This window comes from Colobus angolensis, unplaced genomic scaffold, assembly GCF_000951035.1.
Source record: "Colobus angolensis palliatus isolate OR3802 unplaced genomic scaffold, Cang.pa_1.0 Scaffold69, whole genome shotgun sequence".
Classification (NCBI taxonomy): Eukaryota; Metazoa; Chordata; class Mammalia; order Primates; family Cercopithecidae; genus Colobus; species Colobus angolensis.
The window spans coordinates 2800675-2827321 of NW_012120598.1; the positions used below are offsets into that span (position 1 = coordinate 2800675).

The following is a 26647-nucleotide window of genomic DNA, read 5'->3' on the forward strand; positions in this document are numbered from 1 at the left end:
TGTTCACTCTGCAGACAGTTTCTTTTGCTGTGCAGAGTTCTTCAGTTTAATTAGGACCCATTTGTCAATTTTTTGTTTTCTTGCAGTTGCCTTTGGCATTTTTCTCATGAAATCTTTGTCCATGCCTATGTCCTGAATGGTATTGCCTCAGTCGTCTTCCAGGGTTTTCTTAGTTTGGGGTTTTACATTTACGTTTTTAATCCCTCTTGAGTTAATTTTTGTATATGGTGTAAGGAAGGGATCCAGTTTCAGTTTTCTACATATGGCCAGCCAGTTCTCCCAGCACCATTTATTGAAAAGGGATTCCTTTCCCCATTGCTTGTTTTTGTCAGGTTTGTCGAAGATCAGATGGTTGAAGGTGTGTGATCTTATCTCTGGGTTCTCTATTCTGTTTCACTGGTCTATGTGTCTGACAAAAGTCTAATATCCAGCACCTATAAGGAATTTAAACCAATTTACAAGAAAAAAAAAATTCCATTAAAATGAGGGCAAGGAACATAAACAGACATTTCTCAAAAAAAGACATACATGTGGCAAACAATCATATGAAAAAAAGCTCAACATAACTGATCATTAGAGAAATGCAAATCAAAATCCCAATGAGATACTGTCTCACAACAGAAGAGCTCTTATTAAAAAGTAAAAAAATAACAGATGCTGGTTAGGTTATGGAGCAAAGGGAATTGTTTTACAATGTTGGTGGGAGTATAAATTAGTTCAATCATTGTGGAAGAGAGTGTGGTGATTCCTCAAAGACTTAAAGACAGAACTGCCATTCAACCCAACAATCCCATTACTGGGTAGATACCCAAAGGAATATAAATTGTTCTATTAGAAAGACTCATGCATGCATATGTTTATTGTAGCACTATTCACAATAACAAAGACATCAACAAACTCAAATACCCATTAATGATAGATTGGATAAAGAAAATGTGGTACCATGGAATACTATGCAGCCATAAAAAATAATAAGATAATGTCCTTTACAGGAACATGGACGGAGCTGGAGGCTATTATCCTTAGCAAACTAATGCAGAAACAGAATACCAGATACTGCAGGTTCTCACTTATAAGTGGGAGCTAAATGATGAGAACACATGGACACATAGAGGGAAATAACACATACTGGGGCCTATCGGAGGGCAGAGGGTGGGAGGAGGGAGAGAAGTGGGAAAAATTACTAAGGGATACTAGGTGTAATGCCTGGGTGATGAAATAATCTTTACAACCAACCCCATGACACAGGTTTACCAATGCAAAAAAGCTACACATCCTGCATAGGTAACCCTGAACTGAAAATAAAAGTAAAACAATTTACAGAACATGGGAGACATCTGTATTTTGAACTTTGCATAGAACTGACATTTCTTTATAATTAAATTTAGTTTATAATTTACTTTGTGGGGGGAGCAATATCACAGCAGTGATGCTGTGTTTTTCTGTGTAAATTAGCACATGATAAAGATTTGTCCTAGTACAGTTGATGTTAAATTTACTCGGCCATAGAGATTTGACAGATTTTTCTATTATAGAGCTAATTATTTTTCTCTTCTTTATTAAGTATCTTAGGGAGATTTACCAGATAATGTGCATAAACCGTCACATTTAATCTGGAAGCTTCCCTTCCTTCTTAAATTTTTTTTGCATATATCTCTCTTTGGAAAGGAAGGCTCTCATCTTTGTTTACAGGTCAGAAAAACTGGGAAAAACTCAGGTTCTTCCACTTATTTGATGTTTGGCACAATATTCTTCTTGAGCCCAAAACATTGGTATTACTGGTAAGCTTGCTAGAAATTTAGAAACTCAGACTTTTATTCCAGATATCCTGAAAAAGAAAATCTGCAGGACAAATTACCCAGTTTACTGTTCACATTAAAATTTGAGAAATAGCTTCTAACTCACCATGACTTTTCTATCTGAGAAATATACACAACTTATTATGTATGATGTAAATATAGCGCTCAAAAATGGAAAGAAAAAAAACAGTAAGTCAGTCGCTCTCTTGCTCTCTGGCATCTGGTTGGGTTCAGCCAGTGAGAGTTACCAGCAGGTGATTTCAGCGTTTGACTGCAAGTCTTAACAGTTTACCATGGAGGGTCATGTGAAAGACAGGAAAACCTACAGGGATATGAGTAGATAGTAGAGGGAAGGAAGGAACTTGTGTACTTTTATCTTTAGGTTGACTCTGGCTGAGGAATATGTATTATTATATCTAAAGTGTGCTCAGATATTCTACTGTTTAAGACATTGGTGTATAATTATATGCTGATATTATTCATGATAGAGTGATTATGTGATTAACAAATGTACTTGCTCTACCAATGGACTTGCTTTCATGAGGTTTTTGGTCTATGTGGAAGATGTATAACAATGTTTTAAAACACAAGGAAGTATTATTGCAAATTATAATGAGAATATTGACTAAAACTATTTTTTAATAAAATAAGAAATTAAAACAAGAAGATATGATCTAAGAGGAGGGGTCCAAAACAGTTGTTCCTATTCTGTGAGGGAGAGTATTCACGAGAGACGATCAAGAAACAATACAGAGGCCAGGCACATGGCTCATGCCTGTAATCCCACCACTTTGGGAGGCCAAGGCAGGTGGATTACCTGAGGTCAGGAATTAGAGATCAGCCTGGCCAACATGGTGAAATCCCATCTCTGCTAGAAATATGAAAAAAAAAAAAATAGCCAGGCATACTGGCGGGCTCCTGTAATTCCAGCTACTCAGGAGGTGGAGGCAGGAGAATCGCTTGAACCTGGGAGGTGGAGGTCGCAATGAGCTGAGATCGCACCATTGCACACCAGCCTGGGCAACAAGAGCAAAACTCTCTCTCGAAAATACTACTACTACTACTACTACTAATAATAATAATAAAATAAAGAAAGAAACAATGGAGATGAAGAGAATAGCGTAGTAGGATCTAGGTTAAAGACAAATAGAGAAAGAGGTCATGTAGATTTATTTTGTTGGGTGAAAGTGGGAAAAATAGTTCAGTTTTATTTCACAAAGATTAGAGACACAGGCTTGGAGTTTTAACAAACAGGTGATATGAGGATATAAATTATAAATAATAATTATACTGAGCAGTAGACCAAAACCAAGTATGTATATCCTCAGTTTTAGCACAAAATATTTGACAAACATTTGTGAAACATTTGGAAGTGTAATATTTATTCTTCTAGCATTCCCAGAGTAAGATCTCAAGCAGGACTATACTGAGCCTGAAATATTTGATCATGTCACTCACCATGGGCAATAGAAGCAATATTGACAAGTCTCCACTCTGTCATGAGGGATGAGCTATAACATATGGAACAAATCAGATATTTTGGTCTCTTTGATCCTGCCATTCTTTCCAAAGTGAAGCCCACAAGATGCTACACAACCCTTTAGTGTGGGTTCAGAATACTTTGGCACCTTTCTACACAGTAGTAAATTAATGTTTGAGGAAATAAATAATTGCATGAATGGCCCAATCTGCACACTCAAACTATAATTAGTATTCCCATAATTCTTTGAAGGCCTGACATTAATAACATAAACAAACAAGGGAAGACAACAGTGATTGCAACCAATAAAATATAATTTAAAAATTAACCAAAGAAAGTTAAGCTGTTTCAAGTGAGCATGCAATTAAAATAAATATATGAAGATAAGTGAGCAAAAGCCACAAAATTAATGTCTCTTACATAATGGTTTATTATCAAATATAGTAAACACATACACTTATGCTCATAGATATACACACATTAATATGCACACATACACACACACACACAATATTTTTACCTGAGACCGGGCACAATCCCGCATATGGTCCTAGCAAGAAGAGGAGAACTGAGTAAAATGGTGGGTGAAAATGTTTAGAATTAGATAGGACCTGGGATTAGGGAAAGGCCTGAAGGACAAGAGCCTGATGTAGTTTATTAGTTAGAGATTTAAGACCACAAGTAGCTCTCAGGGTAGCTGACTTTAGTAGTCATAAGTAAGGTCCAATTTAGGGAAAGGCTAGTCTGATGAACCATGACAACTTTAAGCTGGGTTTTGACATAGGCAGGTCATAGCAGAGATGATTAGCATAGGGTATCACGGTCCTAGCCATCAGATGGAAGTATAGGATTAGGGAAATAGTACTAAGAGGAACCCAGAAATAGTAAGATGTCACCTCATGTTTAGAATAAAATAAAAAGCAGGGAGGTTATAAACCAGGACTGAGACTCAAAGTGTAAAACAGAATACCAGTCAGCTGAAGTGAGGTGTGAAGTCCAGCCCATATTTCTAGGAATAGGCATTAGTGCAGAATTAGAATATAGCACAAAGTGAAGGCAACATTATTATAAATATCAAGGGGTAAATGTGAGTTCCTTATCTTACTCCTGAATGGCCAGAGCATTTGTCATAAGGATGAAAGAGAACTAAGCCTGTAAATGAGAGTCCAGTGGTTCAGCTGAGGATAAAGAAGTCTGCAGAGGTTGGGAATCAGATTGAGCTTAATGGGTAGATTGTTAGGATGATCAGAGACTAAAAGAAAAGGATATGATCACTTTATTCATTTATCTTCATAGGTAGATAGATAGATGGATAGAGATATAATTATGTATATGAATATAAATGTACAGATATATTATTTTGCATCTTAAGCAATTTGAATGTAAAGAACTTAGCACAGCCTCTTAAATATTAACTACTATTTTATTGCAACTAATATTCAAAATGTCTCTAATACTAATTTCCATAAGTCACGTTGAAACCTATCCAAATGTCCCATAGAACTGATGTTTATGGTTTCTTTTGAATAAACGTAGACATTTACTGTTCCATCTTGAAACCTGAGAAAGTTACATTTGTCTTATGTGAGTTTCTTTCTCAGGAAACCAGCCACCAAACCTCCCAGATAGCATCAAGGAATTGAAACTTAACCAGATCAACACATCTGGACAATGAGATGCTAGATCCCTCACCTGCCATTATTAACTAGCCAACCATCTGCTTCCTATTGATGAACTCTGCTTCATTACCCCTTCCTAATTCCCGTTTTCCCATACATGGTTATATTTCTTCCCTGTTACATAAATCCCTAATTTTAGTTGACCAGGGAGATGGATTGGAGACTGATCTCCTATCTCCCAGGTCGCAGCACCCAAGTAAAGGCTTCTTCCCTGGCAATACTCACTGTCTCGGTGATTGGCTTATTGTTCAGTGAACAGCAGGATCTGGAACAAACTCTTCGCATTTAAGTAACAATGTTTTCCATGACATCATTCTTGATAGCTGGGTTTTATTAAATTTGGGCATACAAAACAATTAATGTTTCAGTTAAGGTCACTAAGTAGCAAGTGGCTCTTTGAACAAGGATGTGCTTGAGCAGATTTTGCAGACAAAAAATTAAATGCATTGACACTAACCTAAAGTTATATACTGAATAGATTCAAATTTATTTCTGTAGAAAATCATCAAATTTTAGTAAAAATTCATCACCTACTTATTTGTATCTTCATTTTTGTGGCTACAAATGCATGTTCATTAAATCGCTCCAGATATTTAATTTAATTCTCCAGTTGGGTGGGTTGTGTGATTTAGTAGTGACCATTGAGTGGCCAAGGAATGGCTTGAAATTAAGTATGCTGATTACAAGCCCATACAATATTCCAAAGTATATAGCATTGTGTTTTCCCATCTTCCATCTGAATAAAAGGACTACACAGACAAAGAACAAGTCAGCCAAAGGATCAAAGAGGCTCAAACCCTAAATTGCCACTGGGAGAAAAGATGCCCAGGAAAGCTGTCTAATCCCAATAATCGGATCTGTGTTTGACTATTGCTCCAACAAAAAATAACCATTTGTCTTGTGAAGCCATTGAAATTTTTGGGTTGCTTAACCAAACCTTACTTCTAAAAGTTTAAATTTTATAATCATCTAAAGTGAAGAAGGTAAAGGATTTCAAATACTGTTAAAAACTTTAATGATTCTAGAGCACATAAAAGCAAGTGACTTTTATAGCACTTGAATAGCATATATTTATATGTATAAAAAAACTGAGCTTTGTGTAGAGAACACAAGTAAAACATCACATGAGGCATTGAATCCACAATCATTATTGCATTTGACTTCTCAGTGAATATAACATTTATAAATTATTTCAATGAGAATAGTTTTATTCCTTTGTATTTGAAGTGGCTTTAGAATGAAAACCTTATTTAATACAGAAAAAGGTACCCAGTTATAACAAATAAACACTAGCTATAAACTCTAGTTGACAAAGTAAAATATGTTATAAAGTCACAAATTTAAGAAAAACATTACAATATGCAAAAAATAGTTAATAATACAATTTCAATTGAAAACCTAAGCAACAGAAAAAATTTACAACACATGAAAGACAAAGAATCAATATCAACAGAGACTTTCTATAATTAAGAGACACAGGCCAGGCATGGTGGCTCACACCTGTAATCCCAGCACTTTGGGAGGCCAAGGCAGGTGGATCATGAGGTCAGGAGATTGAGACCATCCTGGCTAACACGGTGAAACCCCGTCTCTATTAAAAATACAAAAAATTAGCTGGACGTGGTGGTGGGTGCCCGTAGTCCCAGCTACTCGGAGGCTGAGGCAGGAGAATGGCATGAACCCAGGAGGCGGAACTTGCAGTGAGCTGGGATCGTGCCACTGCACTCCAGCCTAGGCAACAAAGCGAGACTTCATCTCAAAAAAAAAAAAAAAAATTATATGGCGGATGCCTGTAGTCCCAGCTACTCAGGAGGCTGAGGCAGGAGAATGCTGTGAACCCGGGAGGCAGAGCTTGCAGTGAGCCGAGACCACACCACTGCACTCCAGCTTGGGTGACAAAGCAAGACCGTCTCAAATAAATAAATAAATAAATAGATAGATACAAATAATGAATAGAAAAGTCTTAACATATTTTTATCCTACAAAACAAATAAAAGGCAACAAACCCCAAATATATGAAAATATACGATTTCAAAAGTAGTCCAAGAATCAAGTGGAAAATGGCATAATTGTAACCCATTAACAGTGACAGGAGGCAGCCAAATGCCTAGGAAGATAGAGGAGAGTACACAGTAACAGCCCACCTCCAAGTCAAAGATGGTTTAAAGCCTGAAAGCCAAGCTACAAGTTTAATCCTCAGACCAGATTTAGAAATTGTCCTCCCGTTCGGTGTGCTTTTCTCTGATTGATTCCCACCCTTTACCTATTTTACATATACCTACCCTTTCCTAATTGGTTTTCTACACTGTTATGCCCACCTTTGAGTGGTGTCTTCACTTTAACCTTTTTTGCGTACTCACAAACCAATCAGCGTGCACTCCTCAGCTTGTGCCTATAAAGACCCCAGACTCAGTTGGTAGATGGGGAGACAACTTGACTCCAGGGAAGAGACAGCTGAACTTCGGGGAAGATGGCCTGCCCTTCCAGTCTCCTCTCCAGGTCCCCTCTCTGTTGAGAGCCATTTTAATTTTTCAGTAAAATTCTCCACCTTCACCATCCTTCAACCGTCCCTGTGACTTCAGTTCTTCTTGATGCCAGACAAGAGCTCAGAACCCACATAGCGCAGGTACTGAGAAATACTGTCACACCAACCCTTAGCTTTTGCCAGCAGAGGGCAGTCACCCCATGCGATGAGGCAAGGGGTCAACTGAGATGCTAACACACCACTATCCGCGAACAGTGGAACTAATAGAGACCACTGTAACACCCCCTCTAGGGCTTCAGGGTCATGGGCATCCTCACCTGGGAGCCACCATGTTCCCCTCAGGGTGACACTCCTGGTCTGGCCACGGGCCCTGCACAGAGCGTGCTCTCGTGTCAGTGCCTGGAATAGCTGGCTGGATCCCACACTTACTTGCTCACGTGCTCCCTCTTGCAAAGCGTTGAGTGCAGCAGTCTGAGTAGAGGCCACTTACCATGAGCAAGCACAATAAAAACCTCTAAATTAACCTTTTGTAAATATGAATACAAAGAAAGCGGTTGAAATATTACACAATTATGGAAGTACTATAAAAGAGTGAAAGGAAATATGTAATTGTGTCCCAAAGATTTTTCATAGGAAATGTTTAGATTTAGGAAATGATTATCATCTATTTTTACTTAGAGAAATAGAATATTTCTATTCTATAAGAAAAAGAATATATTATACTTATAACAAGTAAAGACAAGAAATCAGTGGAAATAAATGGTAGTGACAGTACAGAAAAGTGAATAGGTTAAAATGTTGCAAGTTTTAAATGAATAAAATCTAATTCAAAGTAATTGACCTTATGAAGAGAACACTTTGTCTGACTGGAAATTTCAGTTAAGTTATACTCAAAGGAAGACTTGATCAGGGTTTCTGTTTAGTTTCCCATTTTCTCTCTCAGTATATCTCACCTTGTCAACTAGAAGTTGTTCTCTGCTTAAGTTTTCTCAAAGTAAAATAGCTGTAGTAGTTGCACAGTTTACATTAAAAAAATATTTAACAGTGCCTAGAAGAGGAAAGGGTTTTCCATTTCAGTACTTACCGTGAATCTGATTGAAGCAGCTGAGATTGGTTGTCCAGTCCTAAACCAGCTATTCTAAGATGGGTAAAATGTATGAATTGTCTTAGAGATCTCTTGGGTTCCATGCCTAGAACTAAGAGAAGAATCAATCAAATACACAAACCTTATGGCTACTACATAATGGGGGGTAGTGGAGTAGATGCCAGGAAGTCAGCCAAGCATGCCCAATAAAATCACGTTCAGAAGCAATACATAGTGCAAATAACATTGTGAAAAACACAAATTGAATAGAAGAAAGACTAGACACATCCTATCACAGAGCCGAAGAAAATAATTGAAACAAAGGAGACCATTTGCTATATAGAAAAATATATCACAAAGAAATAATCTGCAAACAATAAGCAATTTAAAAGATGGAAACAGAATACACATCAAAAATGATAATCAATAGCATAACAGAAGAAAGAATTCCACACTATGAATGGAACTTGGATTGGAAATCTAAAACAAACACAAGAATTATCATGCTGAATGGGGAATAACTGAAATTCTTTCCTCTAGGATCTGGAATGACTACAACTGATAAACTTAGTAAAGCTGCAGGATAAAAAAATCAACATACAAAAATCAGTAGCATTTCTATATGACAACAGTGAACAATCTGAAAAAGAAATGTAAAAGTAATCTCATTTAAAATAGCCGAAACAAATTTAATTACCTAGGAATTAGCTTAACTAAACAAGTGAAAGATCTCTACAGTGAAAGCAATGAAATAGTGAGGAAAGAAATTGAAGAGGACACACAAAAAGTGGAGAGAGATTTCGTGTTCATGGGTTGGAGGAATCCATATTGTTAAAATACGCATACTACCTATAGCAATCTATACATTCAATGCAACCCCCTCAAAATACCAATGATATTCTGCATAAATTGTTTTAAAAATTCTGAAATTTATATGGAATCATGAGAGACCCAGAATAGTCAAAGTTATCCCGAGTGAAAAGAACAAAACTGGAAGAAGCACATTACCTGACTTCAAATTCTGCTACAGAGCTATCGTAACGAAAGCAGCATGGTACTGGCATAAAACAGACGCGTAGACCACTTGGAACACAACAGGGAACTGAGAAACAAATCCACACACCTATAGTAAACTCATTTGTGACAAAGGAGCGAAGAACATATATTGGGAAAAGACAGCCTCTTCAGCAAATGGTGCAGAGAAAACTGAATATCCATATGCAGAAGAATGAAACTTGATTTTTATCTCTTGTCTTATTCAAACATCAAATATAAGTGCATTAAAGATTTAAATCCAAGACCTCAAACTATGAAACTACCAAAAAATGGGGAAACTCTCCAACACACTGTCCTGGGCCAAAATTTCTTTAGCAATACCCTACAAGCACAGGCAATCAGAGCCAAAATGGACAAATGGGATCACTTCAAGTTAAAAAGTTTCTGCACTGCAAAGGAAACAATCAACAAAGTGAAGAGAAAATTCACAGAACTGGAGAAAGCATTTGCAAATTACCCACTTGGCAAGCGATTGATAACCAGAATATATAAGGAGCTCAAACTACTCTATAGAAATACAAAGCTAATAATTTGATTAAACAATGGGAAAAATGTTTGAATAGACATTTGTCAAAAGAAGACCTACAAATGGAAAACAGGCATATAAAAAATGTTCAGCATCATTGATCATCAGAGAAATGCAGATCAAAACTACAATGGGATATCAGCTCACCATAGTTAAAACGGCTCTTATATGTAAGTCAGGCAATAACAAATGCAGGTGAGGATATGAGGGAAAGGAAACCCTTATACCCTGCTGTTGGAAATATAACAACCACTATGGAGAAGAGTTTGGAGGTTCCTCAACAAACCTAAAAGTAGAGCTAACATATGATCCGGCAGTCCCGCTGCTGGGGATGTACCCACAAGAAAGAAAATGATTATATCGAAGAGATACCTGCACTCCCATGTTTGTTGAGGTGCTGTTCACGATAGCCAAGATTTGGAAGCAACCTAAGTGTCCATCAACAGATGAATGGATAAAGAAAATGTGGTACATAGACACAATGGAGTACCATTTATCCATAAAAAGGAATGAGATTCTGTCATTTGTTGCAACAGGGATGGAATTTGAGATCATTGTGTTAAGTGAAATAAGACAGACACAGAAAGACAAACATCTCATGTTATCAGTTATTTGTGCGTGCTAAATATCAAAACAATTGAATTCATGGAGATAGATTATAGAAAAATGTTTACCAGGAGCTAGTTAAGGTAGTGCAGAAGTTTGGGAAGATGGAATGGTTAATGGGTACAAACAGTAGTTAGAAAGAATGAGTAAGACCTGGTATTTCATAGTACAATAGGGCACTATGGTCAATAATCATTTAAATGTACATTTAAAAATGACTAAAAGAGTATAACTGAATTGTTTGTAACACAAAGGATAAATGCCTGAGGGGATGAATATCCAATTTTCCATGATATGATTACTATGCATTTCATGCCTGACCAAAATATCTCATGAACTCCATAAATATGTAGACCTTATATGTACTCACAAAAATTTAAAAAATACTAATACATGGTAAATATGGCAAAATTGTCAAATTTTAATGAGAAAGAAAGAAATTATCAAATATCTCAAGAAGAATTATTTTTCCCAAATGAGTGGAAATTAGGCATTGCACTTTATATTTTCCATATGCCATCTTACTTAGTTTTAATCCTCCCTACTATAAAATGGTAAGATAAATCCTAGTATCTCCAACTGGTACTTGAGGAAATTGAAACTGCAAAACTTTTAAGCAACACAAGTGATAGAGTTAGCAAGTTCACACTTTAACCTAGGCCCACCCAAAAACAAAATCAGCATGTCTTCAATGTGCCATTTAAGAAAGCAAAATGAAAGGACATTTGCCAGAAGGTGGGATACAAAGTAGAACTCTAGCGCAACACAATTGTTATTGAGGTGAACTGACAATGACCACGGAAACTAAATACTCATTACACAGACAAGGAAATAGGAACACTCTTCTCTCCCTCTTACCGCTGAGTGACTTTCCACTAAGGTGAGCCAAACTTGGGTTTTAACCAACCCACTCTCAGCAAATGAACAGCGCCCTAAAGTTAAAGAATCTCTCCTCTGTGTTCCCTGTAATAGATGCACCTAACTGACAGGTAAATATTCACAGGCTGCTCTACAACTAATAAAAGGGTATATTCAGCCTATTAAAACAAGTTAAAACATGACGGTGGAAATATATTTTAGCAAAACTATTTCTAAACTATTTTAAACTGCCAAACCACTAGCTTCCTTTAATTTGGGCTTTCCCATGTTAATGTACAACATTCTTAGTTGTGGAAAACCTTCAGAGAAAGAACAAGAGAGAGAGAGAGAAGAAAAAAAACAGAAAGAATGTTCTAATGTCAGAGTATGAAAAACGTAGAATAAAACAAGCAAAAATATGAACATGCTTTGGTACAAAAGAGGATGACATATTTTATCCCTTCTGTCTCCCAAATCCACCCAGACACAAGATATTGGCTTGAGGAGAAAACTCTTAGCATAGGATGCAAAACAGAGTATGCTAGTTATGTTGTGCTACCTATTGCTAACAGTGACATTGAAAGAGGCCTTTTTCCTGAGTTACTAGATTGAAATAAACATTCGTTATACAGAGGCCATTAATTTTAAAAAATCAGAATCCAATATATGTGCTGGGGGTTGAATCGTATCCCCCTTAAGTTTGTATGTTGAAGTCCTAACTCCCATTACTTCAAAATGTGACCTTATTTGAAAATAGTCATTGCAGATGCAATTAGTTAAGATAAAATCATGCTGCAGTAGGGTGGGTCTCTAGTCCAACGTAATTGATGTCCTAAAAAAGGGAGACTTGGACACAAGCACATAAACACAGGGAGAACACCATGTGAAGGTGAAGGCAGATCTGGGTGATACAGCAAAAACCAAAATGCTAAAGATTGCCAGCAACCTACTGGAAGCCAAGCTTGGGAGAAGCATGGAAAAGATTCTCACAGCCCTCAGAAGGAACCAGCTCTTCAGACATTTTGATTTCAGACTTTTAGCCTACAGAAATGTGAGATAATACGTTTCTATTGTTTTGGCCACATCGTTTGTGATATTTTGTTACAGCAGCCCTGGAATATTAACACTGTATGTAATACACTATCTTTTGGGGAGAGATGGTTATACAAGATGATTAATATATTTAAACTATGGACCGTAATATAGGTATAACTAATTTATCTGTTCTCTGGGTGGGAAAAAGACAAAATGAAGAGAAAAACGAAGACAGCCATGTGTGCTGGGAAGCATTCTCAGGGGCTAGGCATTTCAAACCACTTTTAAAATCAGACTGTTTTGGTTGGCACCATAACCTTAGTGAACAGCTCCATGATGCTTTTCAGGAGCCTACAGAAATATGTGAGATGACCAAAAACAAAACAAAACAAGCCCCAATTGATTACACAGCATCATAAAATTGAAATGAATATAATTTTAATAAAATATCTATATTTATAGCATAAGAAATTGATTAATTATGAAGCTAAAAGTATTCAAAAGTGAGATTGCATTTGATTCTACATGAATTCTCAAGATTATATGATTATTTTGGGGAAGTAAATGCCAAACAAATTAAATGCAACTCACTCATAGTTCAAATAGCAATTTCAGAAGTAAACAATATAACATTCTTTCAAAATTTTAGAGCATATAATTTAATATATGATTATATTTAAATATGTATATATAAGATTATATGAAGGATCTTCCAAAGTGATATAGTTTGGATGTTTGTCCCCACCAAATATGTTAAAATGTGAACCCGAGTGTTGAAAGTGGGACACAGTGGGAGGTGTTTGGGTCATTGGGACATGAAGGGCTTGGTGCCATCCTTTTGGCAATGAGTGAGTTCTCACTCTGTTAGCTCACACAAGAGCTGGTTGTTAAAGAGAGACTGGCATCTCCTTTTCTCTTGCTTTCTCTCAGTGTGACACATTGGTTCCCCCTTTACCTTCTGCCATGAGTAAAAGCTGTCTGAGGTTTCACCAGAATAGGTACAGATGCTGGCACCATGTATGTATAGCCTGCAGAATCCTGAGCCAAAATAAATCTCTTTTATTTATAAAGTATTCAGTCTCAGATATTCCTTTAAAGCAACCCAAAATGGACTAACACAAAATGTATAACACAAAAGGCTCTTAAAATGTAGCATATAAGAGTATTCAGCAACAAAACTGTGTTACTGACCTGAAAGATTTGCAGGAAACTAATTTAAATCACTAACAATATACTAATGTTTCATAAGGCAAATAAATTAAGTTGGCTTTCTCCATTCTCAGTTTCAATTTAAAAAAAGATTTCATTTTCTAGAGTTTCAGTGATTGAAAATATGTCATGAATTACTGCATTTTTTATCTGCAGTTGGTTGAATCCTTGGAGACAGAAACTGCAGATAACAAGGGCCAATTAAGGGACTTGAACATCCACAAATTTGGTAATCTTCAGTGGTCCTGGAACAAATATTTACGTATATGGAGGACTGACTACATTGGAAAACCAGAAAAATTTCCTTTAATTCATATAACATGGTTTGGCTCTGTGTCCCCACCCAATTCTCACCTTGAATGTAATAATCCCCATGTGTCATGGGAGGGACCCAGTGAGACGTAATAGAATCATGGGGGCAGGTTTTTCCCATGCTGCTCTCCTGATAGCGAATACGTCTCATGAGATTCAATGTTTTTGTAAAGGGGAGTTCCCCTGCATATGCCCTCTTGTCTGCCACGTAAGACATGCCTTTGCTCTTCCTTCACTTTCCACCATTTTTGTGAGGCCTCCCCAGCCATATGGAACTGTGATTCTTTTAAACCTCTTTCTTTTATACATTACCCAATCTTGGGTATGCTTTTATTAGCAGCATGAGAACAGACTAATACATCATGTAAGTGTTTTAATATTTTCAAGTAATAAATAAATACATGACAAAACATAGACAATTGTGATAAAGTTTAAAGGGAAAAAATTTCCATGGAAAACTTTTTTTAGTTTATTTAAAAAAAGACAACTCCTCAATAATCTTTACAGATTTTGGATCAATATGACAGGTAACTTAATAAGAAACTGAGATTTGTTCCTAGAGTTATTTTTTATAAAAAATTCAGTCTTTCTAAAGCTAGTAGAAAAGCCAAAAGACATTGTAAACTATTTCAGTTGAGTGAACTTCACATTCTTTGAATGTTTCTTGTCACTAATATTTTCATTACATCAAATATTTAGATTTGAAGAATGTTGTTTTGTGTCTTTTTTTCTGAAGTGTTTTCTTTGATTAAAACAATGCTGATATGAATGTTTTGATTTATTTGGTTTGTTGTTGATATTTGGATTGACCCTCAACCTGCACTGCATCTTTCATTTGGAGAAGTTAGAAAAGTAAAACTGTTTCTGAGGCTTCTTTGAAGCTTGGGCACTAGGAGTGAATTAGTTACCTAATCAATCAGAGGATTTCACTCAAAATTGGAAGGCAGATATGATGCACAATCTCTTTGAAACTTTTTAACATTACTGCTGATTAGGAAGGTCCAGGAGGTAACAGGGTCCTTTAGAATCATGAGTGTCAAGAAAAACACGCCGTTGACCGGATTCCCCTACTTTTAAAATGAGGGTTTAGAATTTCATTTTTTCAAGTTCCCGGTGTTAAGTCCAGCATGACTTCAATGGTGACCACAAAGAAATAGTGCTCAGTTTTAGAACTTGCACCAATACCTTCAGTCATTTTAGTACCTAAGTTATACCTAGTTGTAGTGAAAACTCATAATATTATGTTGCCTCAGCATCTGTTTTAAATGCAAGTTTATTTAGCTTTCTTGTAACAGAGACAGGACTCAGTCAACCTTGGCAAAGTTTTCAGTTCTACACTACACTCAAATCGCTTGAGCAGGTTGCCAGAGATAGGAACTTAGAGGCATCTCTCCTGCTGGTGGACTGGGCTTCCTGATTTCCCACCACTTCCTTTTAATGGACCATTCAGACCATGCATTCAAACATAAGACGACCTACACCCCATTCCCCAATCTAGACTGCTAGTTGCCCCCCACTCTCTCTCCTTTTGCCTGTGCTCCCTGACCTTTGTGTATGTGGTTTTTAGGCATGAAGTGTACCCTCTAAGGTCCACAGGTACTGAAAACTCTTAATCTTACATTGAACCTCAGATACTTAGGTTCAATACTTTAATTTGACCCAGAATTAAAACTGTATGATCCTCTCTTAACATTTGCAACTCAGTACAATAGCTGAGGTTCAAAAATGATGACTCAGATATTTCAGTGAGATGTACTAAGCCAGAAAATTTAGCTGCTGATAGCTGACTATAAAAATCACCTTATTCAAGACACTTATTTAGGAATGGAAGCATAGATAGTACAAGATTCTTGGTTCAAGGTTAAAAATATATTTATTCTTCAAAACCAAACTAGAATCTGATTTCATTACATTTGTTCTACAACTCATATTGTCTCTTATGGTCAGTGGTCTCTGTTCAATTATTCAGGAAAATCTGTTCATGGATGGACCTTGGCAATTAGGTGCATATAATACTATTTGACAGCACAATCCCGTTTCTAGAATCAGGAGTGTAATTCAGTAAATATGAACCTATGTAAACAGAACTACCACATAGACAACTTGGAACAAGGGCAAATTATGTCCACCCTGTACTACACAAGCCTGTCTATGACCCAGTTTGGGCTCTCTTTATTACAAAGCCATCTTATTGTTCCCCAGGGCATATTTTTGAGTATCTCTCACCTGAAACTCAGTACCTGAACTCCCCAGGGGGAAGAGAAAGTTGTACACCTCCCTTGTCAAGTCTAAGTTCCTCCCTAGTGTTTATTTCCTCCCCAGGACAGTATGCTTTCTTAGCCAACTGGACTTGAGAATTCCAACACACTTTATGGAAAACCATGTTCTCTGCATACAGAGGCTGGATCTGCCTTAGGCTTCATGAGCATAATGTGTCTGAACATATGAATTCTATGTCACTACATTTGTCCATGTGTGAGTTAGTTCATATAAAAATAACAGCAGGCATGACTCTTAAATTGTAGATTGTGGAATAGAATTCAGAAATCCCAGTTGGTTCTTCTTTATGGTCTCTCAGACAACATGAATCCACATATAACACAGCATCTTTGCTCTTAATATCCTTTGATCAAATGCTTGAACCAGACCACAAACAAAATGTATTTGCCAAGAAGCAATAAATATAATCAGAAAAAGTGCAGTCTAAACCCATATTTACAGAAGAAACATTTCTAAGTGGGATCTTGATATACAGACATAATGAATGAAGAGTCTCTTATATCATTTGGCAGCATAGTTTAGTTCATCGGAGTCAGGGTGTCTGGAGAGTCAACATCCCAGATTGGGAACTTCGCTTGAACATTTCATAATTGAAAGTCCATTAAAGTGATTATCTGAACACTATAAACTTGCCTGCTCTGGAGGTAAATTCAAGCCTCAACCTCAAAAATCTCAAGCCAAGTTTATAAGCTCAGAGTGGTAAGGCACTCTGGCTTTTTAATCATCAAGATGTTAAAAACCCTTGGTGTCCAGAATCAGCTGTTGCATATTCAAACCTTGAACTTTTGAAGAAGGAGAGACATTGCAAAAGGACAATCAGGCCAAATGGAAAAGGAGCAGTCACAAGACTGAGAAAGCAAAAAGAAAAAAGTCTTGAAAAATTGGTAACGGTGAAGTCCTCCCAGTTTTTTGAATGATAGTTCTGCTTTCATATAGACTTTATAGTTTGCATTATTAGCAAATTCCAGTCATTCTTATCTTCTTACTTAGTGACTACGTTCTATGTGACTCTGCCAAGGTTGCCATAGAAAAGTACCAAAGATTGAGGGACATAAACAACAGAAGTTTATTTGTTCAAGTTCTGGTGGCTACAGGTCTAAGCTCAAGGTGTTAGCAGGGTTATTCCCTTCTGAAGTCTCTCCCCTTGGCTTGTAAATGGCCTTCTCTCTGTGTTTTCACAGTCTCTCCTCTCTAATATGTGTCTCTGCCCTCATTTTCTCCCCTCATAAAAACTTCAGTCATACGGAGTAGGGCCCACCTTAATGACCTCATTGTTAATATAACTTTACCTCTTTGAAGACCTTATCTCCAAAGACAGTCACTTTCTGAAGTACTGAGGGTTAGGACTACAAAACATAAATTTGGGGAAATACAATAAAATCCCTAACATGTTACTTACTCTAGCTGTACCTTTCTCTTTGTGATATCCCTCGGAAGTTTTGCCCTCTCTTAGGGCAAATATATTGAAATTAAAAATAATACTTACATTGAAATTAGTATTTTGGTGTATCTTCTCCTGGTTTTGGCAATATAAAAAATTAAAACTCTTTATAATATTATATAAGCTCTACTGTGTCCCATAATTTTCCCACCAAAAATGAATTATGAGATTATTAAATGTATGAAATATTACCCAGGAAAGTAGAGTATAATGAATATGTACAATCCACTGCATGAAATAAATGAATAACATTTTAATTATCCTTTATTTTGACCATTTAGGAGATGCACAGTATTTTCTGCCTTTACAAATAATAACATAATGAAGACACCTAGAGAGAAGTATTTGTGGGTACATTTCATCAGCCCGTAGAATAAACTCACAGAACTTAAAGTATAATAAGTTCCAGAACTTAAAATATAATAAATAAGTTATTTATTATATTTTGATATAAAAGGATCCTTCTAAAATTAGAGCTTTCAAAGTAAAAGGCAAATTATTGTTTCTAAGTCTATGAATATTTCAGAGGTATTTAAGTCTGCCAAATTACTGTTCAGAAGGAAGTTATTCATTACAGAACACACTACAGTAAATCATCAGTAACAAAAAATGAATTGCCTAATATTTTTCATTATATGCAAATTTAATGCTTGTTGTCATTCAAACTGACTTCAAGTTGATCAAATAATTTATTGCATTTATTTATTTTTATATCTTTAAACTTTTAATCAATTTTTCCGTTGACATATTTGTGCATATCTAATTGTTCTGAGCAAATTTACCATAAAGATCAACTTAAAATGGATTATGGTGGCTTGTCCACACTACCATTTTAGTAAAGAAAATTTACCTGTTTGAGTTACCCATATTTTATCTTCCAGTAAAGCACATCATTGAATGTTTGGAACAAGTTCTATAATGAAAATTTTAAATTTGATTTTGTAATTTGTTTATTATACTTTAAGTTCTGGAATACACATGCAGAACATGCAGGTTTGTTATATAAGTATACACATGCCATGGTGGTTTGCTGCACCCATCAACCCATCATCTACATTAAGTATTTCTATAATGCTATCCCTCCCCAGCCCCCTATCCCTCAAAAGGCCCTGGTGTGTGGTGCTCCCCTCCCTGTGTCCATGTGTTCTCATTGTTCAACTCTCACTTATGAGTGAGAACACGTGCTGTTTGGTTTTCCGTTCTTGTGATAGTTTGCTGAGAATGATGGTTTCCAACTTCATCCATGTCCCTGCAAGGAACATGAACTCATCCTTTTTTATGGCTGCATAGTATTCCATGGTGTATATGTGCCACGTTTTCTTTATCTAGTCTATAATTTGTCAAATTTCCTAAATGTACAATGTATTTATTTATTTTTTTGTATCTGTGTACATAAAAAGAACACAAAGTTTGAGACAGTTCAGTCAAGTCATTGTCTCCCTGATTTGCTTTATGTATTTTAGCAGAAAAAGAAATATAATTTGGTCATTTAATTTCTTGTTTTATATCAGGAGACTATTTAGAAATAAAAAGAAATGAAGTTACTTTTCTTGGCATTCTGTTAATTGATTGTAGGACCATGATACAATTGGCACAGAAAAAGTCTTTTATGAGATAATCATGATGGCATATCATCAGGGCAAGGGAAACAGTATATTCAGATAGCTAAAAGAACTACGAACACACTATATACTGAAGGAAAAAAAAATAAATGTTGTGTTTCATGAACAGGTGGCTGTAATACGTGTGTGAAAGTGTTGGTGAACTCAAGGCAGTTATGGAGAGAGAGATGATGGTTTTTAATGTGGACGAGCTGTCACTTAGAATGAAGAAGCTTGTGCTAAAGGGCTGCATAACTGCCGACAATAGTACTGCTAGCAATCAGTTAAAATGAAAAGGAAGGTAGAAATTTGTTCTTTATAAAAGGATTCTTCTAAAATTAGAGCTTTCAAAAGAACAGTCTAAAGAATTCTTCATGATTTAATGTAACACCTTTCATTGGAAGAATTCAAATTATAGCTATAGCATAGTCTTTCAGAAATGTAGTACATCTTACTGTATATAGTAACAGTCCATAGAATTAACTAAAATCAGCACATGTGGCTATTAATATCTCCTGAAGTTCATTGATTCTCAGTTCATAGTCATAATTTGATTGTGTTTTATCCTGGTTTTATGGAAAATAACACAAATATGTTATTTATTATAGCATATTAAAAAATAGAAATCGTGCCAAAGGAAAATTTATAATATTATTACATGCATACCACTTTTTGTAATTACTAAAATCTTAAGGACATGTTCTGACAACTTTTTATTAAATCTGAGGATATTGACTTAACTGGAGATAAGGCAATTATGTTAACTTCAAAGGAAGTATATAAAACTAGCTTTTGTAAAATAAACGTTTGAAGCATGTTTTTAATCATGATATATTATTATAAATCACACACATAGAGCTGAGATCATGCCACTGCACTTCTTCGTGGGTGACGTAGCCAGACTCTCTCAAAAAAAATAAATAAATAAAATAAAATTACGTACATAAGTAATAAGATAAAAAAGGATAATATTGAATCTGACTCCAAAATAACTATTGCAAAAATAATGTGCTGTAAATATTAAATTATTTCGTGTGTCCTCTCCTAGTCCAAGTTCCCTTGAGCATTTCCCTTGCAAAACTGAGCCATGAGTCTAAATATTTCATTTTAAGGGGGAGAAAATAATGGACCCCTTTGGCAAACATACTACTGAAAAAAAACACTCAATCTGAAAATACGCACATGTGGTAGATAGAAGGCTTTCTGAATTTCTTTGAAATCTCACAAATCAAGCTTGGAAGTTATATGTCATGTCTGTATAGCTATATTCCTTAGTATGGATAAGGTGACACTTCTACAATGACATTAAAAATAGTTTTGCAGGCGGGGCACAGTGGCTCATACCTGTAATCCTAGCACTTTGGGAGGCTGAGAATGGTGAATCACTTGAGGTCAGGAGTTCAAGACCAGCTACATTTTTTAGCTCCATTATATTGCTGTGGGACCACCATTATATATGCAAAACAGAAACAACATTATGCAGCACACGGCTGTATTTTGAAGCTCTGTTAATTAAGTATGCAAACATTTATGATTGTTATGTCTTAATGAAATGTTGCACTTTATTTCAGGCAATGTTTATTGTCTTGGAGCACACTTTGATATTACAGTATTCACACAATCTACATTTTCACATTTTAGAGAGTATATCTTTTTCCATCTTTTATGTTTTAGTCTATTTGTGCCCTATATTAAATATACATATCTTAAAAGAGGATATTTGCTACAAATATCCTGAACCTAAAACAAAGTTAAAAAAAAAAAAAAAAAGAGGTGTTTAGGTCTTGCTTGTTTTAGGCTACCTGTTTCTTTATGTTAAATACACATATCTTTTAAAGAGGATGTTTGGATCTTGATTATTTTATTAAATCTGACAATATAACCACAGCTAATGTAATAATTGGTATAGTTGGGGTTGCCTTTGTAAATTTTCTAATATCCATTAGCTAATTTTCTGTAATTTTGTTTTAATTTCATCTGATTTTGCTTTGCTGTTCTTCCTTTTCTGCCTTCTTCTGGGTTATGTTAATTTTTCAGTGTTACATTTTCCTTCTACCATTGAATTTTTGGCTATGGCGTTTTGTGAATGATAATGCTTACTATAAGTATTACAATAGGCATCTTTAACTTACTGCAAGCTACTTAGGGTTAATATGGCACCATTTAATTTGAAGTGTGAGAAGCTTGAAATGATATTGTATGTAAGATGTATATATAAGATCAGGTATCTATTCTGTGTATTGCTCTTACAATGGGTAGTTAGATATGAGCAGGGTAGGAGAGCCTCTTCCTCTGTGCCAAACAGGAATGTCAGGGGACCATCAAGTGAAGGTCAGGAAGTTGTTACACTGTTTCTCTAAAATGATAATTGGTTATAGCCAGTGCCAGGGAAAGGCAATTTCCCAATAAACAGAAACACCTGAGACTGGTGATCAGCAACTTCCCGATAAGATCCCAGAAGCTGGGTGACAGGACTCAAACATGCACACTAAGAGCCAAAATAGTGGAGTTTAACTGATATATGTCTTTCTAGGGATATTTGGCTGGTAAGGGAAGGACACCTCAAGTGAGCATGCATGCAACTCCAATAAACATGCTGTGCCTGCTCACCTCCCAAATGCTGGCAGGCCCCTGCACATGCGGACAGCCTACTGCTAGGGAAGAATCAAGGGAGAAGGGACTCAAGAACCAGGAAACATGTCAACATATCAAACTCAAGTCAAAAGGACAAACCACATACTTGATCCCTCCAGTCGCCCACTTGGCCCTCTTCCAAGGGTACTTTACTTTCTTTCCTTCCTGTTCTAAAGCTTTCTAATGAACTTTCACTCCTGCTCGAAAACGTGTCTGTATCTCTCCTTCTGTCTTATACCTCCTTGGTTGCATTCTTTCTTCTGAGGTGGCAAGAATTGGGGTTGCTGTAGACCCATATGGATTTACTGCTGGTGACATACTTTGGTGCCATGACATAGATATGTTTTGCTGGGAATGTGTTTTGGTACCATGTGACTCAGATACCTTCCACTGCTAACATACTTTGGTGCTGTGTGTCTCAAATTCATTTGGCCATTAACATATTTTGTTTCTGTGACTTTGACACAATCTTCAATGGTAAGAGATCTTTATTCCTCAATTGCTTCGGTGGAAGGCATTCAACACTCACACATAGTTTTCTTCTCCCCTTCTTTCTCCTGCTTACTAACAAACCCTCAGAACAATTCCTCTTGGCCATAAACGACTCTGCTCACACTCACCCACCAGGCTGATCTCTCAGCTCACCCTGACTGGCAGCTTGCAGAGGTGGAAATAACCTTGGGGTCTACACTGAGTAGATCTGAGACAGGCCCTCCTGGACAGGAGGCTTATGAGAGTGGTAGGGCTAAAGCCTAAAACCGTGCAATGTCTTGGGTTTCCTCCGCTTTTTCAGCTAAAATCAGCTCTTTCCAAAAACCCAAACAGCACATTCTCCTGTTTTCTCTGCCTGTATTCTGAAATGACCTTGCACACCCACAGAACTATCTGCCTTGGAGGCAAGTCTGCCTCTTTGCTTTAACTTCACATGCCACGTGAATTCTTAAACACACACTGCCTGTTATTTGTGCACCCATGGCTCTTGCTGCATTTGTTTGGCAGCAAAGACACAGGCTGCCTTGCAGAAATCCCCTGAGATTTATACTCGTGTTTACCCTACCAGCTCAGATGACCACAAACCCTTCCCTTGTCTGCTGACACATTTCCAGGACAGCCACTACTTGGAACTCCAGCTCTGCCAGCTCCTTATGACTTACCATATACTTTCTGTTCCTATTATACCTCAGAGTCGAGCTTTCAGTGGCTTTTGAAGCAGTTTGTCTAACTGCATAGGGCCTCACTCTGATCCTTTAAGGATCCAACTTACTTACTTTTTTTGAGTTAGCACCCATTTGGAAGGAGGGAGAATTCTTCTTTTGCCAATTGCGAGTTCTTCCCCCAAGCTCTAAGTCTTCCAGAGGTTCTTCATTTATATCAAGAGGGAAAACAAACATTGCCCTCTTGAATTCAAGGGCTGCTATATATTCAAGGATATTAAGGCTTTCCATGATTATTCCTCTTGCTTCCGACCACTTCCTTCTGTATCCTCCATTTCTCTAATTACTTCTGCACTCCTCACAGCATGCGTCAAGACCCTCAAGGTCATATTTGAAGAGAAAGTGGAGGAAAGTCCAGTCCCCTTTGGGCAGTTAGGTGAAAAACAGGCTTCTCCTCTACTTAAAGAACATGGAAAATGGAAATCTGAGAAAAGAGAGTATCTTATTTTTTTCTAGAATATTCCAAGCAAGTGTCACTAAAAGATCATGGAAATAAGGATATAGGCTGGCCCAAGGCCACAGGTACAAGAGATCCACAGGACAGAGATGAACTGTGGTCCCAGGCTAACAGATTACCTTTAAAACAGAGATAAATGAAAGGTTAGGGGTACATATTCTTAAGTGGTTAATTGTGATGACATGGGACCAAAGGTACACAGTTTTACCAGTTCATCCCTAAGGATATTGGGGGATGCCCCATTCAAGATAATAGAAAAGTAGAGGGAAGACATTGCTATTCCTTTTTTATTTTCTCTCTTTTCTGTTCTCTCTTCACAGATGGGTAATTATGTCTTCATACTATAGGACATGCCCCACAGATGCATCCCCCAAAGGTGGGAAAAGTTTGATTTCCCCAAACCTTAAAACAAAAAACTAGGTTTCCTTTATAATATTGTTTGGCCTAAGGGTTAACTGGGAGGAAATTACAAAAGTCAGTCGTGGAACCCAGTGACCCTGTGCAGGAGGTCCTCAGATTAGCCTTCTCAGTCTTGTACAACCAAGAGTAGAATAAGGAGAACAGGGTTAAGAAAAAGGAAAAATGCAGGAACAAAAGGCAGGATCAAGTATTGGCTACTTTACAAGCTCTCAAGCTGTCTCCAGGTTGTCCTAAGGACACTCCTCCACGTAATTGCCATTGGTGCTGGAAGCCAGGCCACTGGAAGGTAAACTACTCCAATGAGATAAATAGGAAAAAGACCCACATGGCTTGTTCTCTCTGCCACAAGCTCAACCACTGAAATGGAACTTCCCTGAGGGCTTAAGGGCCCCAGGACAGAATCCCAACCCCTGGTGACCTTGACCTGAAAAGGCTCTCTGCTTTAGCAAGCTCCCAGTTCAGACACTGTCATCAACAGAACAAGGACAACTATGGAGGCAGAAAGTAAAATTATAATTTTCCCTTTTGGCTTCAAGGGATGACTACTCTGTGCTAATCTTTGAGCAACTCTCCTCCAAATTCTGTCAGGTAATGAGGCAAATTGCACCTCCTCCCTCCAAAAGAAAAAATTCACACCTCTTCGGGGCAAAAATGTATTTACCAAGATAGGTACCTGCTTAATATTTACTCAACTTCTGAATTCATCTTTCCCTATAGTAGCTCTATTTCTCTTGTGAAAGCTACCTAAATCTTCAGCCAATAACTTCAGTCTGGACTGTCCCACCTCAGGGGTTTATAAATAGCCCATACTTATTCAGACAAATCTTAGTAAAAATTTAACTGAGCTATCTGTCGAGGGTGGATGACTTCTATAGTATGTAAGTAACCTCATTTGCTCCTCCTTTACAGAACTCACCCAGTAACAAGCAGTACAAAGCTTGACTTTCTAACAGAAAGAAAATGACTTGTCTCATTCAAACTTTATAAAAATAAAGAGGTATTTCTGGTAAGGAAGGTTATAAAGAAAATAGATTTTATATAAGAAAGAATCTTGTATGGTAAAATCTTGTCCTAAAGTAAAGTGACTGGTTGTTTAAATAGAGGAACGTCTAGGACAAGTCAGAAAGTCCAAGCATGTTGTACATGGTCTATGCAATTCATGAAAAGATTTATAAGAGGGAATTTATGAAATAATATACAATTCTAAAGGATATTAGGCCTACTTAATGCTTCCTAAACTGCTCCTATGACTCTAAACTGTACAGTATCTCTGCTTTAAAGCTAGGCAAGTCCAGGAGACATGTACAGTGTTAGCCATGACCCCTAGCTATGCTGGAAAGAGTCAGGCCTTATCTTCATTTCTGTCTGATGTCCTATGCTCCAAACCTCATACATAGTTAGAATCACTTACGAAGTTTTTTAATAGAAGTAAAAGTTGCTAACAATTTAGACTACTTAAGTATTTAGTACTTGAGACTTGAGACTACTAGAAATATAGTTTTACTGTTTTTCATGTACTTGAGACTACTGAAAAAAGAGTTTTACATGCAAGACAGGTAAGGAAAGTAGAATATGCTTTTAGTAAAAGATTATAAGAAAGCATGGGAATGTAGTTTATTGCCTATTTTAGAGGGTTAAGTTGTTGTTTAAAGTTAGATTAGATAAAGCTAGAAGTTTAAGTTGTGGAATGTTTGTGAAAAATTAATCATGTAAAAGAAATTGTGTGAGTGAACATATTAGCTAAAATTAAAAGGATATTATTCAGTTTGTCTGTAAATTAAACATTGGAATAAAAACCCAGCACAGTTTTCTTAGAGTATTGTTCTGCTCTTTAACAGAAAATTGTAAAGGGTTATAAAATGTTCTAGTCTCATCAGTTGTTTTTGAGTTTTTGTCTGCAGTTTAGACTAACCCTACTTACTTATTCCAGTGACCCAACTAGTGATCTCCAGCTGCAGCTCAGAAGAAAGAAAAGGGATGGGTAATGAAAAAATCTGGATCAGTATTGCAATTCTTGGCACATACTGGAATTGGCTAGCACCCCCACACACCCAATTCTTAGCAGTTATGACTATAGCCACCAGCTACCTGGGTGTGTCACCTGTCATCACCCCCTTATTTCACTTTAACATTCTGCTAAATCTAATAACCTGATTTGTCTTCTATTGCCTTCAGGCCATCAAGCTCTAGATGATCATTAGTGAGGGATACCATCTTCTCAATATTTAAGAGTCACCCTCCTGCAGGAGACCCCTAGACTGCCCATTAGTGAGACATGACAGAGGTGAAATCCTGCCCATGTCTCCCTTGGACCTGGCTGGATACTGCTTTCACCATCCTACAGAGCAAACCCTTCCCTGACAACTAGCAAGAGGCCAAGACCCACAGAACCACCCTTCCCCCTCTGTGAGAGGGAAGCAGTTACAGAAGACTGACTTTCATCTGTTTTTCTCCAAAGAATTGTGGTCTTG

General features: G+C 36.8%; 1 long non-coding RNA gene across 1 annotated transcript; it reads right to left on the bottom strand.

The window, feature by feature from the left end:
- Positions 1 to 277: 277 nt before the first annotated feature.
- LOC105500807 lies at positions 278 to 26647 on the bottom strand. Its single transcript, XR_001000081.1, has 4 exons — positions 26613 to 26647; positions 8528 to 8639; positions 5493 to 5707; positions 278 to 434 (listed from the first exon to the last, which is right to left on the bottom strand). It is a non-coding gene; the product is annotated as an uncharacterized LOC105500807 (long non-coding RNA).